The 23,477-nt window shown below is 36.8% G+C and overlaps 1 pseudogene across 1 annotated transcript; it reads right to left on the bottom strand.

Moving 5' to 3' along the window:
* Positions 1-596: 596 nt before the first annotated feature.
* On the bottom strand, positions 597-22,468 carry LOC308233775 (mitotic spindle assembly checkpoint protein MAD2A-like; annotated as a pseudogene). Its single transcript has 2 exons — positions 22,463-22,468; positions 597-1,241 (listed from the first exon to the last, which is right to left on the bottom strand). The product of its transcript is annotated as a mitotic spindle assembly checkpoint protein MAD2A-like (transcript).
* Between the last annotated feature and the right edge of the window lie 1,009 nt (positions 22,469-23,477).

The following is a 23,477-nucleotide window of genomic DNA, read 5'->3' on the forward strand; positions in this document are numbered from 1 at the left end:
AGAGGGTCGTCGGACCTGCATTACCACCATTTGTCCACCACCCAGAACTGAAATATCATTGCTGACATGTATACATAAGGAACTGTTTGACATTGAAATTGGGACTCAAAAGAACTGTTGGCCCAGAAAGAAACTCACTACAGACTGACTCATTTGCCTCTCAGCATAACCATTATTGCTTGTCCCATTTTCGGTTCTTATAAGTGTATTTCTAGTATCACAGGATCTCACTCATCTAGGAGAAATAATGAACAACATAAACTGATGAACAAAAACAGACCTGGAGACAGGGAAGCATTGATCAGACTGTCAAACCTCAGGGAAGGTAGGGGAGGGTGGGGGTAAGGGGGAGAGATCAACCAAAGGACTTGTATGCATGCATATAAGCCTAACCAGTGGCCACGGACAACAGGGGGCTGGGGCATGCTTGGGGAAGGGTTCGGGAGGGGATTGGGGGGATGAGCACAAATATGTGATACCTTAATCAATAAAGAAATTTAAAAAAAGAAACAAAATACTAGGAGATAAAAAAATAAAGAAACTATGGTATGTCCATATAGTGGGGAAAAAAATTAATCAGTGCAATAAAACATGAACTACAGTTGACATGGTCTCAGGAAACACACACTTGGGATTCCATTGCTGTTCCTGCGAGCACCTTCAGTCACTGACGGGGTCTTGCAGGCCCATGTGCTGCTCACTTTGTGGATATTCGTCGTGAAGGAACACAGGCGGACCTGCTCAGATTTGGCAATGAACTGGGGTCCGGACTCTTCCCACTTTTCAGGCACAACCAAGTCTTTGTCTGTCTAGATCAGCAGGTCAAAGGAGCAGGATCCCTTCAGCAGCGGCAGGAATGTCCCGGTGGCTGTGATCTGTCTGATCACCGAGCAGATCTTGACTTGGATGGCTTTTGGAGACTTTTCACGTGGTGCACTGTCATCCCTGGCCGTCTCGTTGCACTCAAGGTCAAACTGCCACCTCTCAAGGACCTCCCTGTTTTCCACATTCGAGATGACCACCACCAGCTTCTGCACCGAGCACGTGCACAATCAATCTCTCAGCGGTCCCGTGTGTAGGTATTTCACCAGCTCGGGATCAGTGATGACAAGCAAGGAGAGTCCAGAGGGCAAAGGTCTCAGACTGGTAAATGCCACGCTGATACAGATGCTGTTGATGCCAAACGAGAAGAACTCGGCCATGAGGTCGGCGCTCCCGCTCAGGGTGATGCCCTGCTCCAGCTACTGCGGCTGCGCCATGGCCAACCCGCAGCCGGGGAGTGCCCCCCGCACCAAAGACCGCATCTGGCACTGAGAATGTCAATGTTAACAAGAAAACTCAGCATTTTGGTTTAAATGGAATGTCCTGAAAAGTAGCCCATACTATTTCTAGGTGATAGATTACCAGTCACTTATTGCTTTAATTATGCCCTCAAAGAATTCCACCAACATACTAATCCTGCCTTCTTATTTCTATCATCGCCTTGAATTTCATGTTTGCTCAGAGATGTAACTGAACTGAGAGGTATAAGAAAGAAGTTAGAATAAATTGCATGCCAAGCGAGTGTAGGGCTTGAGTTTGGAAGATCTACGTGTTATTACTTCTTTTCTTCCAAGGAACCTTTCTTTTAGGTAGGCATCATCATTCTATCATTCTGTACATATACAATGAAACCTATTCAGAGACATCTAGTAAACAGCCCAATGACATAGAGTTTATGAGAGATAGAGACTTGACTTAAATCTGCATTTTTCATGGGGCCCCAATTCCAAGTTCTAACCTGATCTTAAGTTACACAGAAATAGGTAGAAGATGTGGCCTATAACAGATACTTGTACAGAAAGAATGTCAATTCATACTGCTCTATCTGCCTCTGTACTAATGAATAATGTGTTGCAATGATTCCTCAAATAAATAGACTAGCTGAGATTGTCAGTGGCCCCTCAAAGAAAGAAAATGTGAGGGAGTGAATTGAGCCAGGGCTTTGAGTTAACAAAAGTGAATTGGTGTTGATAATGCACCACGTGCCATTGGGAAAGTGACTTGCCTTTATTCTGCCTGTATTTCCTAACATTTAAAGTGGAGGGACAATGTCAATGAGAATGACTGATAAGTGCCTCTCAGGGTGTTTGAGAAATGAATGGAAGACATTTGCATTGCCTTATGCTATTCATTACACATTGTATTTGTTTAAATTATATTCCCTCTGCTCACCTTCTCTGCTCCTCTTAATAGTTTATAAAGGTGTTCCTTTCTTTTGGGTCCTGGGAGATAACTACAGTTTTACCCTTAAATATGATTTGTCCCTTGGCAGGTGGAACAGCAAGCACACCTTCATCTGACTAATATGTGTGTCATCCACATAGTTATTTGCTGCCAATGTCAGTGCTTACTAGAGAGGGATGATTAGTAAAATACTAGCCATTTGGAATAATACAGCCACATGTTATATCAACATCATTTGTTTCCAAAATATTTGATATATGTTTCATATATATGAGAGAGAGAGCATTATATGTGTATATAATTGTAGCAATTAAGACATGCAAGGAAGAAAAAAATGCCACCAGAACTCCGTGTCTTGAAACTATTGCAGCCCCATTCAGTGAACAAAATATGGGCAAAAAATAATAATAAGTTGAGAAAATAGATTAGCCTGAGTGGGTAGAATTCCCAAAATTCTATGGGTAAAATAGGAAGTCGAGTTCTATAGTTAAACTAAGGTAGTCATGGTTCAAATGAAGAATGGGCATAACATTTCACATTCTCACCAGTGTTCTTCAAGAACCAGGGTTGAGAATGATTAGGAAGGAACTGGGGATCCCATAAATCGGCATCTGTGGAGCTAAACCATGGAGTAAAAAGAAGAAAAAAGAGCAGCAATGTTGACTCGACTAGAGAGGCACACACTGCATGGGACCCCAGTGACAGCAGAATGGCCTCGCCACGCTCAGAGGTGCTTCCTCTCTTCCTGAGACGTCTGTCAGCAGACCCTCTCATGCATTTCACCAGCACTTTGAAAACTGATACCAATGCACTTAGATACCAGACCCAAAAAAAAGAAAGTTCTGTACTAAAAACTTTCAGAAATGAAGGATCATGTGATGGTAAGAAACTTCCTTTGAGGCATGATTACGAAGGGCCCGGACTTTGCGAAGGCTCACTGTTAAAGCCCAAAATAGATACATGGGACGTGGGTTTCCCCATTGATTCAAAGCAGAATCCCTTCCCTGCGGTGCTCCCTATGATGGAAACCGTAAGGAATGCACTCTGATATGTGTATTAGACACTTTACTTACCAACTTTATGTGTAATCATTGTATGCTAGAGCCTGTGGTTTTCAATCAAAGGATGTTCTGCCCCAGGCCACTCACCTCCACCTGAGACATCCAAAAGTAAACATGGGGACGTGGGGATGTCACACTGACTGGTAAAGGGAGATGGGTAAGGGTATATATAGTTCTCCAAGCCATCGATGCTAAATCTTCTGCAGTCCCACACATTGAGAACTTCTGCATCCCCAATGCCAATAGCAACTCTATTTACAAATAGTTGGCTAAACATATTTGATTATGCTTTTTAGGAACAGTCCCACTGAAAGTACATTGATACTGTTGGGTTCAGTGGTTAATTATTTTGTATTCCTCTGAGGCAATGACTGTGTATATCATATAAACAATAAACATATTTGGTGCTAAGTGGGACACGTTAAAAAATACTACAAAAGGCGGAAAGGAATCCTTAGTGTATAGTAAGCTGATGGATATCATAGAAACACTGGGCTTCCTAAAATCCCTTTCCAATCATGTTAATTTACTTTTCTGAACCCATCACTGAATCTTTAATATTAATAGAAAAATAAATATTCCCAATCTGCCCTTACTGAGTTATTTCTATCAGATTCATCCCAGAATTCCTGTGCTCTAACAAATCTATTCATGCTTCTCCTACGTAACTTCCTGTTTTTATTTCTTCGTTTCTGTGCTTCCCTCACAGAAAATGGAAATCCCTTCACCTGTTCTCTTTATATGTCTGAATCTAATCAATTTTGTCATCCCAAGCCCTGTTAAAAAGCCAAAATCCTCATAAAATTGTCCTCATTCTATTTTCTAAGATTAGGGAATTCTCTCACTTTCTGAAGTGTACTACTATTATTTTCTGTGCCTTTCTTAGGATATTTGGTATTCTCTATGTTATAGTTATTTCTGCATATCTTCTATCTAAATTAAAATAATTATAGAAATACTTTATCTTGCTCATCTCTGCAGCCTCATAACACTTTAGAGACTCTGTGCACATGGTTGATAATTAATGAATAATTGCTAAATTAATGACAAGGCCTTGGAAAGAAAACCTAGGGATCTGAGGTAACAGGTGGCTGAGGAAGAATGAAAGGAGTTAGTATCGGATAGTAATCACACTTTATACAGTATTAGCACATGTTCAGTGACTTATTCTTTCACCGAAGTTGAATTTAAAAGAATATAAATACATTAATGTTGTGTTAAACCACCCACTTGGTGGCACTTTACTGTGGCAGCCCCAGAAACATTTAAAAAGTAGAAAAAATATATGAAAAAAGTTAAATAAAGTGGGCAAAGACATTTGCATAAAAATGTACATTGACTTCTAGCTTGACTCACCTTAGGTTGGAATATTAGATAAATTACTTATATCATCCAAGTCTCCTTTTATTTGTTTATAAAACTGAAATTCAAAGAAATCACCTTCATGAAGTTATTGTGAGGATAAAGGAAATTGCTTACATAACTGTATAGAATTTTGTGGTTTTATTTAAAATATAACAAAAACATTTTTCTCAGAACTTTTCAATATCTCACTGAAACACAATGTATTTAACAATTCAAATTAACATTCTTTCCTTTTAAATTCTTCTTAGTTTGAGAACATTGATTACTAAGCCAATGGGTTATCTTGAAGTGAGTCTTTAGCTGAAGTCTTTTCTAGATGGTAAAGCATTTGTGCAGATAAATATGTTTCTTACTTCTTAGCCACTATTTCTCACATCTGATTTTGAATACGCTTGGGAGATGATATAATTATAAAAATTAATTAGCAGTCAGCAGAATAAAGTCATTTCTTCACATTAGCAGTATGTCAGTCCCATACACAGCAGCTTTCAGAGAAAGGAGACCACAAATGTTTAGTGCTTATTAGATCAGACAACTCAATGAGAATGTACCATTTTTGTTAATATGCTGATCCCAAAAAATGTAACAGAGCTAGTCAGTTGAAAGGGATAGAGATTCATTACATAGGTAAAAAAAATAAAATTCTAAGTCGAGCTGCAGTGGCTGTGCGCTGTCCTGAGCATAAATAGGTTGCGGATTTGATGCCCAGTCACAGCACATACCTGGGTTGTGGGTTCAGTCCCCAGTCAGGGCACATATGGAAGGCAACTGATCAATGTTTCTCTCTCATCTCTCTCTCTCTCTCTCTCTCTCTCTCTCTCTCTCTCTCTCTCTCTCTCCCCCACCCCACCCTCTCATTCATTTTGAGTGTTGAGTTTTTGGTGCTTCCTTAAATGCCATCTTGTAGGAAAGGACCAAAGGCAAAATTCAATGACATATAGAACACTCTAGGTTTGGGGATTCCTGTTATTTACCATGTGCCTTTTTATAATATGATAATCTATTTATTATGATAATCAGTAAATCTGATTTAAATAGGATTAGAGGTCCTTAATTAATAAGAATCTAAAACCATGTTCTGCCTTAAGAAGCAATGAATATTGTATGAGAGAGCACAGTATCATATATCTATTGAAAAATTAGTCTGTGTAAGAAAACAACATATACTCATTCTAATTTATCTGGGCTGTAGTAAATTTCTTTAAAAATTACTTGTTAATGCCATTAAAGAAGCAAGCTTACAGAGTAAATATGATTTGAAGTTTGTATTTTTATGGTACACTATAGATTATACATTATGTTAAAAATACATGGAATACTAAGAATGGTAAATCCCATCAACCACTGCTAATGGCTTCAGACCATCATAACTAATGTATCCTATCCTAATTTAGTTTGGTCTCTTTCTTGTATAGGTTAGAAAAATAGATATGACATTATAATAAACAAAACTCCTAGAAATAGATAGTAAAGATGTAAAAAGTGAAATCACACAACCTCTGACTGCCTGAAATTAATTCACTTTAGTCAAAAAAGTTTAAGAATATGCTCTATGCAAGTATGGTCCTTGCAAAATAGATATGACATCATAATAAACAAAATTCCTGAAAATAGATAGTAAGAGTGGAAGGGGAACGTTTATAGAAGTAGTATGTAAAACTTAACAGTCAAAAATTTTTCAGAAAAATTCATTTTTCTATTTCAGAAGAGTGCCTATAAATGATTCTTGCTTCAGAATCTCATCTCTTAATCTCAATAGTCAAGAGATTTTTAATCAGAGAGAAACCCAAATTGGAATGCGTGTGCGCGCACGCGCACGCGAGCACACACACACACACACACACACACACACCAACTCACAATTGTTCTAAGCAAGAGCTGTGGGTGATTTTGCCAAGTGCATTTTTGCAAAGAGAGAGCTTTCCTTGAATGTGGTGTTGCATGCATCTGTCCAGTTACTCAAAGAGACATAAATAGCTATAAAAACAATAGTATGAATGCATTTCTCCTTTAAGTTCTGAACTTTGTGCTGTTTTAAGAGAGACTGCTAATTTCCTATAGGTTTAATACACTATTTCTGACACTAGACAGGGCAGACCAAACTAGGCTGTGTATTAACATGGAAGGAAGTAGAAAAGTATACCTAGGAAACAAGAATAGAGTCCAAATACTAAGACTAATTTTCCTGAAGTTTATAATGGACAGGGATTACAAAATAATGTAAGAACTGTATCACAGATATCAGCTGTCTTGCTTTTCTGTTGCTGTATTATAAACCATAATAAAACATAGAGTTAAAACAACAGAAATGTGTCTTCTCTCTCCTAGTCTGGGAGATGATTTGGCTAATCTCTACCGTTTTGTTGCTTCATGCAATACTTGCTGGCTATCCAAGGTCAAATGGCCAGGCAATGTCAGACTATCAGGCCAACCTCAAATTGGCCTGTAATGTTCAAGATGCCTCACTAACACGGTTGGCATTTGGTCATGGCTGTTGGCGAGACTCAGGTGAGAATGACAATCAGCAAGTTAGTTTTCCATACAGCCTCCCTGTGTGGTGTGGGCTTCTCATACTGCAGCTTCTGGATTCATTAAGGCAGACAGGGGAAGCTGCCCATCATCTGAAAGCCTGGATTTCTAGAATGTCACTTGTGACATGTTCTGTTGATCAAAGCCGATGGTAAAGGCTAGCTCTTCCTGCCACAAGGAAAAGGTAAGTAAGTTCCACTTCTTTTAAAATCCCATATGATAAAAGGCTAATATGCAAATCGACCGAACAGCAGAACGACTGGTCGCTATGACACGCACTGACCACCAGGGGGCAGATGCTCAATGCAGGAGCTGTCCCCTGGTGGTCAGTGTGCTCCCACAGGGGGAGCACTTCTCAGCCAGAAGCCGGGTTTATGGCTGGCTAGCGTAGCGGCGATGGTGGAAGCCTCAGCGTTAAGGATGTCCCTATGGGGAGCGGGCCTAAGCCATCAGTCGGACATCCCCTGAGGGCTCCTGGCCTGCAAGAGGGTGCAGTCTGGGCTGAGGGACTCCCCCCACCCCAGGTGCACGAATTTCTGAAAAATATATCTTTTTATATTTTTCAGAGAGGGAGAGAGAGAAACATAAATGATGAGAGAGAATCTTTGATCAGCTACCTCCTGCATGCCTCCTACTGGGGATCGAGCCTAACACGTGGGCATGTGTTCTGAACAGGGATTGAACCATGACCTCCTGGTTCATAGGTTGACGCTCACCCACTGAGTCACATGGGCCAGGCTGATGAATATTTCGTATCTTAACTAATTATCACAATACATCCTTCTGGTCCAAATGACGGTGTCAGGAGTGAACTTGTAACTCAAACCAATCTAAATAGAATCACTGTAATGTGAGGACAAAGGAAACATTGCTCTCTGAGAATGTAAGCAAAGGAGCATGGAGCACTAGGAGTTGTTACTTATGCGATCCCATATAGAAGGGCTGCCTTAGCAGAATGCTGACAATGTGGGGCGCAGAGAAGAGGGAATGAAAACAGCAGTAGCCTTGGTGATGCCGTTCCACCACTGGAACTACCCCAAACTGAAGCTATCTCTTCCCCCAGACAACCCACATCGCAGAGCTAAGGAAGGACATTATTGTTTGGGATGCCTTTAGGTGGGAATGTCTAATACTAGCAGCATCAAGAGACTGAAAATATTTCTTCAAAAAGTTGTTTTGTTGATAAAATTTGATAATTTTTGCAAAACATTTAGCACAGTGTCTGGCATATAAATGGTCTTTTATCTTTTCCTTTACTCGGTATGTTTAAATATGGCAGTGTCTAGTCCATCTAACAGTTTTAATTTTTTTTTTCAGAAACCAGATTTAATTTTTTTGTTTGTTTAGTTACTGAACAAAAGAAAAAATTCCTCGGAGTTTGGGTCCATTTGACCTTAATTTAAATACATAAAGTAGAGCTGTCTGCAATTACAAGCTTACCCACCAGAGGAATATGGCATAAATAAAAAACACAATCAAAATGTAATGAAAGAAGCTGTTTGATATTTTTTTGAAAGCAGTTTATGTTGGATAAGAAAGAGCTGATTTCTATTATTTTTTATGATCACAGTATTCTATTTATATTCTCAGCACTGAATTAATTTCCTTGTCTCATGCTCACCTTGCTAAAGATCCTTTTAAAATACTTTAATGAGTTGCGTACATAAATCATCTTAGTGATCACAAACACTTATATGCAGAAACTCTGGAGGGAGCTTTTTAAAGTTTTTAGAGTGGAAGATAAGTCACTGAAAGTGCCCCTTTACATCTATCAAAGTGAAAAAATAGCAATTGTGCTTTTATTTTTTTCATGGACTTAACCGTGGTGAAATCTTTAAAAAATCATTCAAAAGGAAATATAAAGCAATGCATAGAGAGCCATGCAATGTATTACAACAAAGTCAGCCAAGTACAGGCTTGGCATTAGTGTTCGCTTTTATGACTTGTGCCCATAAGCTGGCATCATCCCTTAATGGTACATGAACTATGTGCGCATAGGCAAATGTCTGTATTTTAAATGAGAATTTCCTAAAGGCTGTACTATAATACATAGAGACTAAAACTGAGAATTCTCAGCTAAATATTAAAAACCAGACAAGAGCAGATGACTGACATCTTTCATTAGCTGTAGATATTCATGTATATTATTCTTAATTCTAATTTTTAAATATTGTTATCTGATATAGAAGAAAAAAAATCTTAGAAAAGCATCCAGCCTCTCTACATCTCCCTGCCTCAATCACCAGAATCAGGACTACATATTCACCTGAATACCAATTTAAAAATAAATAAAAAGCATTCCACTTCTGTAATGTGCATAAAAATTATCTAAACAAGTCACCTCCCATTTCTTTCTACTGATAACCTTGATTTTAAAAATAATACATTGACTTTGAAACAATTCCAAAATATATGAAATAATTAACAGAGCTGTAATCACTGTTATAAACATCCTGAGAACAGCCGCTATAATACAATTGGTGTATGAAGTCTACAGAAAAAAAAAAAAGTGCAACTAACCATGATTAATGACAAACCAACTAATTGAGCATGCAAATGATATTAAATAGTCATGGACTTTGACTTGTATCACACTTCCTCATTAATCTGATTATTTGACAACAGCAAACATACTAGCATATTCCTTACTTTGCTCCACTATTTTTAATCTCACAATCTCGCTGTTGGAGTGGATTTTTGTTGCCTAGTCAGAGAAATAGGATCTCAAAACTTTGATGAGACAATAGTGCTGTTGACAGTGGTTTCCACAGAAACTTAAATGTATTTTTCAGTGCACAATCCTGATAGAAAATTTTGGAAATCCTTATGAGGCCAGGTGTGATATAGATAATCTCTTCTGAGTGAATCAATATTATAGCCAGTGGATCTCAATGACTTTGAAACTACTAAGTAATTTGTTCAGGAAAGGTTGTGCTCTTGGTTATTTCATAAGCTCCCCTTTAGGAAATAAAATTCTCAAATTGAGGAACATAAAGTAATTGTGTGTTTTCTCACTTATGCGTTTTCTATTAACGGTGGAAAATTTACCACATGAAGTAAAGGACGGGAAATGGGCATAGTCATTATGTTGGAAGAAAGGACACTGGCTATATATTATACATCTTCAATCCTGTGATTTAAAATAGTCTTTTTAAACTTTGCATTAAACTATGCTTGATTCCAGCAATGTTTTCTCTGAGGAAGCTTCTGGTTTTACAATGACAATAACTAGGACCATGATAGTGAGTAGACAGAATCCACATTATTTGTCCTGAGGGAGGTACTGCCTAATATTACTCCCTGGCATCTAAATAAATGTGTAGACTATTTAGCCCTGTTTGATATGCCTGTGTGCTATGATATACTTTATACTTGCATGAAATTGTAGTTCAGTTTTATCTTTTGTTATACCATTTATTAAATACTAGAGGCCCGATTGCAGGAAATTCATGCGAGAGTAGACCTTCATTCCCTCTGGCCACTGGCAGGCATCTGGGACCAGGCTTTCCTCCTGCTGCTGGCAAGCACCGGGGACCCAGGCTTCCTTTGCAGCCTGGTTTCGTCTGGAAGGATGTCTGGAAAGTCGTTTGGCTATCTGGTCTAATTAGCATATTATATTTTATTATTATAGATAACAGATGATATTGTTGTTGATGGTGATTATGTTGTATAGGTCTAATTATTTTCTAGATTTTAAAAATTAAACCTAATCATTTATTTTATTAACATCAGGTTTTGCTGGAGAAATGTCATCTCTCTTTATATTGAGAAACTGAGACACAAAATTATAGTGTTCAGAGAAGTTTTAGCAGAAAATCCATATTGTGCTGACTGAGTCAAAAGAAGTCATCACTTACATAAATGAAACATTACTAATATATATATTTTTAATATAGCAATATTGTTCTTTCATCATGGCTGATTTATAAATGTAATTATGGACTTCTAGTTTTTAGAAAACTTTTTTAAATTTAAAGATAATTTGCAATAAATATTTATAATTACTTCTTGCTTTGGTTTATAGCATTAAACAAATGCATCAGAATGCAGATAATATAGAATCCTATCAAATCTAATACTATGTTGCTTATGTAAATTGAAATACTGATAAAATTAAATCAGGTTAAATTTTTTTTATCTTTATATCTCCTTGAACCTTGACTCCTTTACAATTTCTACTTTTTATTACTTTTATTATTACTGCTTTATTTTTTTTATTTTTGATACTTTTCCCTAGTCTTATGCTTTGCAATGTGCTGAAATGGATAGAATAATTTTGACATGATGCCTTTCTGTTTTTTTGTGGGTGTTTATTTTTTTCAAGTTGGCTCTTGTTTTCTTCCCTCTACACCATCACCATCACATCACTACCTGTCATTCTCATCTCACTAACATACAACTTTCCTTCTTATATAGCTTAGGTCAGATCTCTCTCTAGTGACCCTTATCTCTAGTGACCCATTTATTTCTAAATGCATCATGATTAAAATAGAAATAAGAGTTTTCAGGTAACAGAAGAGCCATATGACAGCCATTAAGCTTAAAAATGAATGTAGCAGGATTAAAGATTAGAATCTGAAATACATAGGAAGGCTGAAAAGAGCTGAAAAAAGTATTCAGTAAAAATTCATGCTGCTGCCCATAACAACAAGAAGGAAAATCAAAATGGAAAATGTGTACTATACCTGCTCAACATTTCTTCAACCTCTCAATGAGACATAAAAAGAGAATCTGTATATTTTTGAACATTTCATGAGCAAATGCTTTAAAGGACTATCACTACATTTTCCAGAAACTTCCCAACAATGAAGCATATTTACTGATATGATAATGAAATGTCAGTCAGTGCAAGCCTAGGCTTTGTGGCCCATTTTTTCGATGCACACAATCCAAAGCCGAAATCCAGTAAGATTAAGAAGATAACTTTTCAAATATTGTCAGGAGCTGCTAGAAAACACATATTTTAAATTGGCTTCAATAAATAAATAAAATAAGGCACTCCAAACACAAAATGACAGTTGCAGAAGGTTACAGAAAATTCAACAGCTGAGGAAATTAAATTACAGCCAAGCTAAAAGTTGTAGAAGATCCCTTTATCATTAAATGGTTGCTCATTGTATTGGTATTCTCAAATGTATAAAACAGAAGAGGTACAATATAAGATGCTTAGATAAATAGGATTCTCTTATTTTGGTTTTTCAAGAATGTGCTTTGAACATTTAGTTAATGTAAGAAAAAGAGGAAAAGAATACAGGCTATAACATTAACTAGGAATAATATGAACTCCCTGTTTTACAATATGGCATATATAAATTAAACCACTCTAGGTTTTCTTTTTTATTTTCTCCTAAAAATGTTGTGCATGGAGGAAGAGCAAATCAGGTCTGCTTCCCCCCCCCCCCCCCCGCCCCCTATTTCCTTTAAAATACACTCTACATCAATTTACTTTGTGTAAGATGAAATACCCCAAAAGCTACAATTTCTTTTTTTATTGTTGTTAATATTTTTTATTTCAGAGAGGAAGGTAGAGGGAGAGATAGAAACATCAATGATGAAGAGAGAGTAATTGATTGGCTGCCTCCTGCACGCCCCCTACTGGGGATTGATCCTGCAACATGGGCATTTGGTCTCATGAAGATGTCAGACAACATTTGGAAAATTTGACTATCTTGTTGGTGAAACCACATGAAGAGGTGGTGAACCACATGAAGAGACCTGAGATTACATGGTAAAATGAAAGAGTTAGGTGAGCCCCACCCTGGAGCTTTTCCCTCCAAGATGCCACACATGTAAGTAAACCATCTTGGACACCCCAGACCAGCCCAGTCAGTAGTTGAACTCACCTCCGAAGTCACCTCAATTAACCTCAGGTGATCAAATGAACTGCCCAACCAAGTCTTATCTGAATTTCTGACACACTCAACTGGGAGAAACAAGAAATCATGTTGTTTAAGCCACTGGATTTAAGCCACTGTTATACAGCCATACATCACTGGAACAGTGGCATCCAAGCTCATTTTAACCAAAGAAGAAAAGCATATTTCTGAAATTGTTTCAGAGTTTAGAAAGAAAAACTTTTTTGATCATCCCACCCCAATATTATAATGAAAACATCATGATTATCCCTTCATTAGTTTAATTCAGCTAGAAGTTTCTTTAATTCTGAAATAAGAATGATTGTCTCCTATCAGAGATAAGGATAATGGTTAAGTTTAACATGAAAATATGCAAAATATAAGACTATCTCAATATATTATTGGTTTTAACATAGTAAAGCAGATTTACACACACACGCGCGCACACACACACAATAATGCCTATCCAAATGAATGCTCACATTAAATGAACTATTTTAACAAATATTTATTGACCTTCCACAACATGCAAGCCCTATTCTACACATGAGAGATCATATTTCCTAACTATAAGTAATGCTACCAAATAACTAGGCAGCTAGATGTTTCATATCTGTCCAAAACTTTAACAGTGCACAACATAATATAAATATAAAATTATATTCCAGTGACTTTAGCAATAGCATTTAACTGCTTTCTCATTTTTGACTTTTTTTACAGTGATCATATAATACTTAACATATACAAAATAAAACCATATATCTTTACACCTTCAGAGAGCCAAGTGAGAGAGAAAGCAGAAGAGTAAAAATGTATATGATTATTTTTTTAAACAGGAATAAATTGTAATGAGAATTACTCAGTGATCTCAAGTGTAAAACGTGGGTTACAAAGACAAGGTTAAAAAGGGACACTATTCAAACTTTGTAATTTCTTCCTAGACCAACCCCAGAAATGCATAAATGAATTTCCATCTACAGTGAATATACTCTCATCATCTTGGAAAGGGTGGTTTGCTTGAAAAGGCTATCAAAATTTCATTTAATAGGCTAACATAAAGTAATAAGTAATATCTCAGTGCAAATATTTATGCTAATAATATTAATTTCATACCTTACATGAAGAAGCAATATTGGTGTAACCAGATCACTGGTGAAAACTGGGCGACTCCCATCTTATAATAGAAAAACTTCCCACCACAATTTGATTATGCTCAGTGACCTGGAGGTAATAAATGAGTAAGTCAGTAAACCAAATAACAGAGAAATAAATCAAGTGCCAATAACACTCTTTCAAACTATCCAATCCCCTGGGATTGATATGTTTAATTAAGAAAAATAAATTGTGCTATGTTGAATCACTAATGATGTTGTGAATCAAATAGTATTTAAATGACTTGTCTTGCAATATTTGAGTACTAATTATATTATTCAATACTGTATGAGCAGGGGAGATAAAGAAAATAGAAATAAGATTTATTTTACCATGTTGTGAGTTTTGCTTTATGAAATCATGAGCAATTAGCCACATCTCTGAATCAAAAAGGCAAATGAGAATCATAATGAAATATAAAAATTGCTTTTGTTTAAGAAATAGTTGTAGATTTAGAATGACATTTGCAATGAGCTTCCAAAACCCATAAGTTTTGGTCATTATGGTGAATACCTTCCATTTTCTCAATGTGATTAAATTAGGATGATGTGTTCCACATGACTTAACGCATGAACAAATTAATGAACAGAACAGAGCAAACAAAAGTAACCAGACAAATAATAAAAACCACAAGCAATAGGATAGCTATTGGCTCCTGTAACTAAACTGTGCAGAGATTCAGGCGAGGTTTGTTGTATAAACCAAACAATGGCTTAAAGGAATATTTTTTATCTATTTTTTATAACTCTTACATTACAATTCCATATAATGGCCTCTTGTTTATGGTATATTTAGTAACTTAGACTCAAAAACCAATTACTTATATTTGAATCACTGTGCACCCTTGGTTTCTTGACCTTTGGCTTAATTTCTCATCTGGGCCACAGTATCCTTATCTAAAGGAGTATAATTGATGGTACCTACCGCATATTACTATGAAAATTTCATAAACTAATAATAAATGCAAAGCTCTCAGGTAAGTGTCTGATATAACATACTTGCTATTGGAGAGTCAGACATGATTCTGAGCTGTTTCATGGTCAGTAAATTACTATAATTGTTTGAGACTTCACATCTTAAAAAAAATCCAGAAAGTAAGACTGCAATTGTCTCCTCATAGCTATAAGAAGTCCTTAAGTTTATTCTTTCATCATTTCAAACTAAATCCTTTTAACCATCACTAACCTAATCCTTATAAGTAGGAAAATTTGAATTATGGGCTTAATCTCATCAGGACTCATATTTAGAGTTGAGAATGGGGCCAATTAAAACTGAACCAAAGCATGTCCACCTAAAATTTCAAATATGCTCAAATATATGAAACAGTACTTAAGGTCTACACTATGTGCAATGTGCTGAATTAAGTGCTATGGACCACTATAGTCCAATATTTATGAACCTATTAGATTATAATGTGTTCATGTGAGTGCATGTATGCACATTCAGAGCCCAATGTTTGTATTTTGGAACAGAAAAATAGAATTGTTTTTTTTGAAGTGGTTATATAATAGGGAGGTCAAGACTCAGCCAGCTTTGAGTAGATAGGAACTGGAATAGATTGTAATGGAGAATATGATGCAGCATAATACATTGCAATTTAGTGCATGGAAATTTACAATAAAAAATCAAATGAGGATAGTGAGAACAGAAACAGGACTGTAATTGATAGTGTATGTGGAAGTAGCAGAAAATAAAGTTGAAGGAATGATTGGCTTTTCAGTCAAGAGAAGAAAATTGGACTTGATTGCAAGTGGAGAGCCAGAATAAGACCTTGAGTCCTTTACTGACATGATGAAACCAGTGTTTCACAAGGATTAGTCTGACTGAAGTGGACAGAGACTGCTGCAGGTAAAGGAGCCATTTACCAGATTGTACAGTAATTTAGGGTTGAAGTGATAGAGCAGTGGACTGAAGTAGTGGCAGAGGAACAACCAGAAAACAATCAAGAACAGGCTTCATGAGAAATTAAATTTAGAAGATGAAGGAAAACGCCTAGACCAATATTGTTTTCTGGGATTTTGGTTTAGTTATACAAATCATGGCAGATATAAAGTGAAAAGGAGAAAAAATTACTATTAATTTGGTACATGTGTCAAAGAACTGGTACTCTTGTATTCTAGTCATATAATTTTAAAATGAGTACCATTTTTTAATGGTGTTCGTTATTTCTTAAAGTATGAATCATAAAACAAAAAAATCCCAGCACCAGTAGAATATATAAGGATAAAATTTATCTGAAAGGTCAAATCTCATAGAATCTCAGGAAAGTCACCCATATCTTCACACATTTCAAACCTAAACCTGGAGTTCATAATATACTCCAGGTTTCTGTATTTCAAGCCAAAGAAAACTATAAAATATATCCTTTTGGGCAAAATAAAGAGCTACACAGACCAAAAAAAAAAAAAAAGCTAAAGGAGTTCATTACCATCAAACCAGTATTGAAAGAAATGTTAAAAGATCTTCTTCAATGACAAGAAAAAATAAAAAAGAAGGAATTTATATAGAGAGAAGAATATAGATATAAAGAATAAAATGTACATCTATGTTCATTGCAGCCTTATTTATAATAGCCATGATCTGTAACGGCCCAAGTGCCCATCAGTAGATGAGTGGGTAAAAAATGCTGTGGTACATTTACACAATTGAATGCTACTAAATAGTAAAAAGAAGGAAATTGTACTTTTTGTGACAGCATGGATAGATCTGGAGAGTATTATGCTAAATGAAATAAGCCACTCAGAGGAAGACATATGGTTTTACTTATATGTGGAATCTAATGAATAAAATAAACAAAATAGGAACAGACTCATAGATATAGAGGACAGACTGACAGATATCAGAAGAATGAGGGGTTGTGGGGCAGGGTGAAAAAGGTGAAGGGATTGTGTGTGTGTGTGTAAGATATATATATCCTTTTCTTAGGTCATTTTTTATTGAATCCTTTGAATTATCTTATTAAAAGAACAAGTGTCTTTTTACAGTGATTCCAAAGATTGGAATCCAACTTAGTTATATATAACTAGAGGCCCGGTGCATGAAATTTGTGCACTCGCTGGCCGGGGTTCCTCAGCCCGGATTGTGAGAGGGTGCAGGCCAGGCCGAGGGACCCCACCAGTGCAGAATCGTGGCCAGGGATGATTACAGGATGCTGGCCAGCCAGTTAGGGACCACAGGAACACTACAGGGCATGTCCAGCCCGTCTCCCTCAGTCCCGATCAGCTGTACTCCAGCAGCAAGCTAATCTATCAGTTGGAGCATCTGCCCCGTGGTGGTCAGTGCACATCATAGTGAATGGTTGAGCGGCCTTAGCATATCATTACCATATTACATTTTGATTGGTTAAATGGCCAACCAGACACTTAAGCATATTAGACTTTTATTATATAGGATTGCATTGCATTATTTGTGATTAAATTTTGTATTTTGTACTAATCAGTGATAAATAAAAGTTTGCACTTTCCAACATTTATACTTTTAAAACTTTTCCTGTTAAGGGAGCCAAGTACAGAACTTAAAAGTGTAATCAGCAAGTGCGCTCTGACTATAGAGCAGGAGAGAAATCCATTGAACAATCCTTCTGTTGTCAGTAGGTAGCAAGAAAATTTTATTATCATGTGCTGAATGTGAAACACATGTTGCTCAGTAGGTTTGACTACGGACTATTTCAATTGTTTTCCTTTAAAGACATTTCATTATGCCACAAGTGTCAACCATTCATTAGCTTAATGGAAAAAGGTAACAGATTATGTATATAAGAGTCACCCAGGGAAAAGATATACATGTACAACCCAGAACACTTACGTAGATAGATTGTAGACATAATGATATTCCACAGGAGCAAAGGAGACAAACAATTACTCTAATGGAAAGCAGGGGGATGTGATTATCATTAAACACCACCCAAAGACAAATATTTGCCATGGGGATGACATACAGAATAGGCATATGATGTGGCCTTGCCTTATGGGCAACAGGGGTAGAGAAAATAATGAAAGTCTTGAGATCCGGGAGTTTGAAGAAACCATTATAGGTTTTCTTTTTACTATTTGAAGAAATCATACTCTTTTTTTTGTTGTTGTTCCTGGTATGGAATCAATTCCTAAAATGGCTTTAAAAGATGACTCACATTACTTCCCTGTAAATATGGTGAGGTGTCCCTCTCCTGATTATGCTAGGTTATATGTCACAGTTTACCTTACCCTAGGGAGAGGGCCTTATCTAACTACATGAGCCCTGAAAAACCCTCAGCTTTCTCTGAAAGCAGAAGTCTGAAAGATTGAAAAGATGAGAAGGACTGGATGTGTGGTCAATGGACTAAGGAAAATCCACAGAAGAATAAATGTGTCATTTCTTCTTAAGAAACTAAGGGATGCCCCAGGTTAAAAGCCAGAAAATTAATGAGGATCTCAGTCCTAGGACTGCAAATAACTGAATTCTGCCGATAAAAGAAATAAGCTCGGTTACCTATATTAATGGTAACTGTCTTTATGGCTTCTCTGTCTTTGTAAACTTCGATTGAAGCAGAAGTCATTAGGAAGATGGGAGTAGTATATATAAAGAGAATGTAGAGAGAGAGGGGAGAGGAGCACTTTCTGAGCAGCACTTCAAAATGTACAAAGTGGAAAATTGGATCTCTGAATGGTTTGCCTCAAAACAAGTTCTATTGGGATGGTATGCACAAAGTACCTGAAAGATGGGGGAAATGTGTGGCTAGCGATAGACATTACTTTGAATAAAGCACTTTTGATATTTCTCTTGAAATTATCGTGTTTTCTTTGATTATGAAATCTGCATTATTAACTGGTACACCCTAGTAATTTTTTAATCTGGTGAACTAATTAATCAATTAATTTTAGGCAAGTAAATTACCTTCCAATAAGCACGCAGTATATGTGAAACATAATGCTATGTGTTGAGCTGCTTGAAAGAGCATATAATATATTGTTTCAAGTTATTTAAATTTATTTGGACATAAGTTACATTGTGGAAAGTTTCCTAAAATGACAAAAGGTGTCTTCCCTGAGTTCAAGAGCAGTTTCTTATCTCTAGCTGGTTGGCTTAGAGGATGGAGCATCAGCCTGCGGACTGAAGGGTCCCAAATTTAATTCTGGTCAAGGGCACATGCCCGGGTTGGGGGCATGCAGGAGGCAGCCAATCAATTATTTTCTCTCATCACTGATGTTTCTATTTCTCTCTTCCTTTCCCTTCCTCTCTGAAATCAATAAAAAATATATTAAGAAAAAAGAGAACAGTTTCTTAAAGATTTGGATTGTCAGACTATTCACACACCTGTGCCATTTTAACAATTCACTAATACTATTTCCATCTTTACACAAACAACCCACAAACCAAATCTGTCTTGGGGGATTACGTGTTCACTTCTATTGAAACACAGAAACTCTTCTGACAACAGTCACAGAGTGATAACTGACCCATAACACTTGCCCCAAATTCCTAGAGACAAGTTAACTAGTCTACTTGAAGCCTGCTGTCGTGTAAATTTCCACAGGTAAACTCTCGACCTGTCTCTCCAGGCCTGAGACACTTCCAGCTGTGTAAAACATTGCCTTCCACTCAATGATTATCGTGAATCTTAGGCTTCAGTTACTTCCTCCTTTCCCCATGTAGAGGAAATTGCTAGAATATTGTAGAAATAAAGTGCATTCATTTCTTTTAGAATTATGCTAAATTTTTGTTTGTGCTTGCCTGAACTCTCAGAACTTTTTAGAAGTGTCCAATCAATCATATATTATTCATTTCTAAGAGGTTTATAACAATTAATGCTGAAATTCATCTTTTTTTTATCTGAAATGTGATTTCAGATAGAAAAAAGCAAAAGGGGACTTATTTAATCTAGTTTATATCAAAGAAAACCAGAGCTGGCCAAGAGGTAAAGAGGAAGTATTGCAATAGAGGAAAAAAGACATCAGTATATACCTGGACTCAATTCTACGTAAAGGAAAAGTGGGGATTTACATCAAGAAGCAGGGTGGGGGAGGAGAATAATAGGGAATTATTAGGAGAAAACATTAGGTAGTAAGGGGAACTCTGTTTAAAAGTGACTTGATAGGAATCTAACTGGAGGCAGGCTAAGGTGATCGGATATCATGTGGGGGAAGCAGAGGATAGCATTGATCAGTTATTGATGGAGCTCAGCTATCAAAGGGGGAGATTTGTGCTAAACTGATTCAGCAAGATTCTTGCTACAACTGGACCATGCAGAGAGGAACAATGAGGTCCAAAGGTAAAAGCATATTAGAGAAAAGGACTCAGAGGGGTCTGACAGAACTTCGTCAAGGAGGTAGCTTTTTCAGTTGACTCACATACATCCAGGCCAACTGCAAAATGTCAGAAAAGACTGACAGCACTTTGTTGAAATCTCAAAACTACAAGTGCCACTGTGAACATTCAACAACATCAAATGCTATACATTCATTGTTAATTCATCTTTAGATATTTTTGTGGTAAGTTTGTTCCTGCCTTTCTGAAATTGTCTCTGTATCTCAAATAATTAGCAGTGGATTAATCAAATCTGTGGTATCATTTTGAGGATTTAAAAAAAATTCTGCTGCTATAAATCTGGCCTTTAATTTATGGATGACAGTGCAGATAACAGAGGACATTTTAATCACTGTGCTCTGATGATAGATGGTGATTCCATTTAATCAAATGCTCTTTGACAGAGTATTGTCTTCAGGGTTGGCTCAGGTAGTGATTCAGAGGTGGGAGGCATGTGGTAGTGAAGGGGAGATGTTGTAAGTTCCTGTAATAATGTGGTTAGACCATGACATGAGAAACAACACTGGATTTTATAAGAGAAAATTTCTAAACCACCATTTACTGTAGTTACTAAAGTGAACAATGATGTTTAAAAGCTTGTGAGAAATACTTAAATGTCATAATCTGAATTGCTTTTCAAGGCAAGTATATTTGTACTTTTTTCCTCCTTGGTTTAAATAAAACATGCTAGGCAATGGTCAATATCTCTTTTGTCATCTAAATAATTTCTGAAAAGATATAGATATATGATAGATAGATAAATAGATAGCTGGTATGTAAGTCTTTGTCTTAAAAGCTAAAGTTCTTTTTTGTTTGTTTTTTTTTTAAATATATATATATATATATATATATATATATATATATATTTTTTTTTTACAGAGAGGAAGGGAGAGGGATAGAAAGTTAGAAACATCGATGAGAGAGAAACATTGATCAGCTGCCTCCTGCACACCCCCTGCTGGGGAGGTGCCCACAACCAAGGTACATGCCCTTGACCGGAATCGAACCTGGGATCCCTCAGTCCGCAGGCTGGCACTCTACCCACTGAGCAAAACCAGTTAGGGCAAAAGTTAAAGTTTTCACATCATACATGGTATACAATTTGCTAAAAATTTGGAAGTGCCTTTAAATATTTTAAAAATATTTTTCATATATAAAGAGAAGGTAATATCATTTTAAAAATAACTGTGGGAGTTCTTGTTTAACTAGTAAAATAATAATGCAGTTCACAACTTCTAAAAAATAAGTAAAAGTAAATGACCAAAACCCACCAACAATATTAAACCAGTAGCTAATGGAAGAAAGAGTGACCTCATACAAAAGAGAAAGGATCTTGAAAGGGTGGCCCCATGCAGCCAAGGGAAATACGTAGGTGCATCCAGGCGTCCCTCAAACTATGGCCCACGGGCCACATGCGGCCCGCTAAGGACATTTATCTGGCCCGCCGGATGCCGCTGCCTGTCCTGCTTAGCAGCTGACTCGTCCTGGGCCCGCAGTGCGCATAGGAATTTGTTCATAGTTTTTTTCTTAAACTATAGTCCGGCCCTCCAACGGTCTTAGGGACAGTGAACTGGCCCCCTGTTTAAAAAGTTTGAGGACCCCTGCATCTTCTTACAGAAAAGAAATCCCTGGGGACCCATGCTAACCCAGGAGAGCAAAATCTATGGCCTTGGAAAAAGAGGATTTCTCCCTGTACAAGCTCTCCATGATTACAATAATGCTGTGTAAATAGACACCCCAAAACTCATAGAGTAAACAGTTATTTATTTTTAGAACCATGTAGGCTGGGTGTGGGTGCGTGGCTCCTGTGGTCCTGGAACACACATTTCAATGCTTTCCACTAGCAGCAGTCTGGGCAACGGGGATGGGAGACAAGGGACCTTGTGATTCTCACTTTCCAGCAAGCAAGCCCAGGCCTGTTCTCATTTTAATACCAGAACACAAAAGGGAAGGAGTCTAATCATACAAGGCCACTGGTTGCGTTAGGCTTACCGACATCCCGCTGGTCAAAGACGGTCTCTCAGTCACACTGGGAGAATACCATCAAGTTGTAAGGCCAAAAGGGATACTTGAGGAGTGGGAAGTAGTAAAGCCCTCAGCCGCTCAGTCTGCCTCAACCCTAACACAGTGTCCAGGAACTTGTTAGGCTGTGTGTTAGCAGTCTAATGACTACAGGTGTAATATGAATTTTCTTCAGATTAGGGATGTTGGACATATTTCAGGTGCTTGTTTGTCTTGTTTGGTAGAGTGTGTGAAAGTTTTCCCCCTGTATTTGAAAATTGGGCTCTTTGTCTCATATGGAATTGGTAGGTCTTGGTTTATCTTCCGGACATGAGATTTGAACAGATATATGATATACTGCATGTGATCTCTCCTAGTCTGAGATTTATCCTCTCATTTTCAAAATAGTGTCTTACTAATGGAAAAAAAAAGTTTTCAGTCTTTAGGAAGTCTACTAGTAATTTATCCATGTTTTATTTTGTTTCCTGCTAGTTGTGCCCTAACAAATCTTTACATACCCAAGGTCTCCAAGATTTTCTTCTATGTTTTCTTCTATACAATTCATACTTTTAGCTCTTACATATATATATATATATATATATATGTGTGTGTGTGTGTGTGTGTGTGTGTGTATACATATATGTGTATATATATGTGTGTGTGTGTGTATATAATGTATATATATATATACATATATATATATATATATATATATATATATATATATATATAAATGTATCATAAGATCATTTTTCACCATTTAACTGTCAAATTACTCAGCCCAATTTTTGGAAAAGACCACATTTTCCTCCATTGTATTCCTTGGCAACTTCGTCACAAATCAATTTGTATTGATTTATAATCACTGCACTCTAGGTGGTAAATTGGTATTTTACAAAGGCACAGATTAGCAATTTTGAACCTACTTCACATGTGTACAAGTATAGAACAAGTAACAAATTATACGTAGTGGGAATCATATTTCTTAATGTCTGAAAAATTTTTA

Source organism: Plecotus auritus (assembly GCF_963455305.1).
Source record: "Plecotus auritus genome assembly, chromosome: 9".
Lineage (NCBI taxonomy): Eukaryota > Metazoa > Chordata > Mammalia > Chiroptera > Vespertilionidae > Plecotus > Plecotus auritus.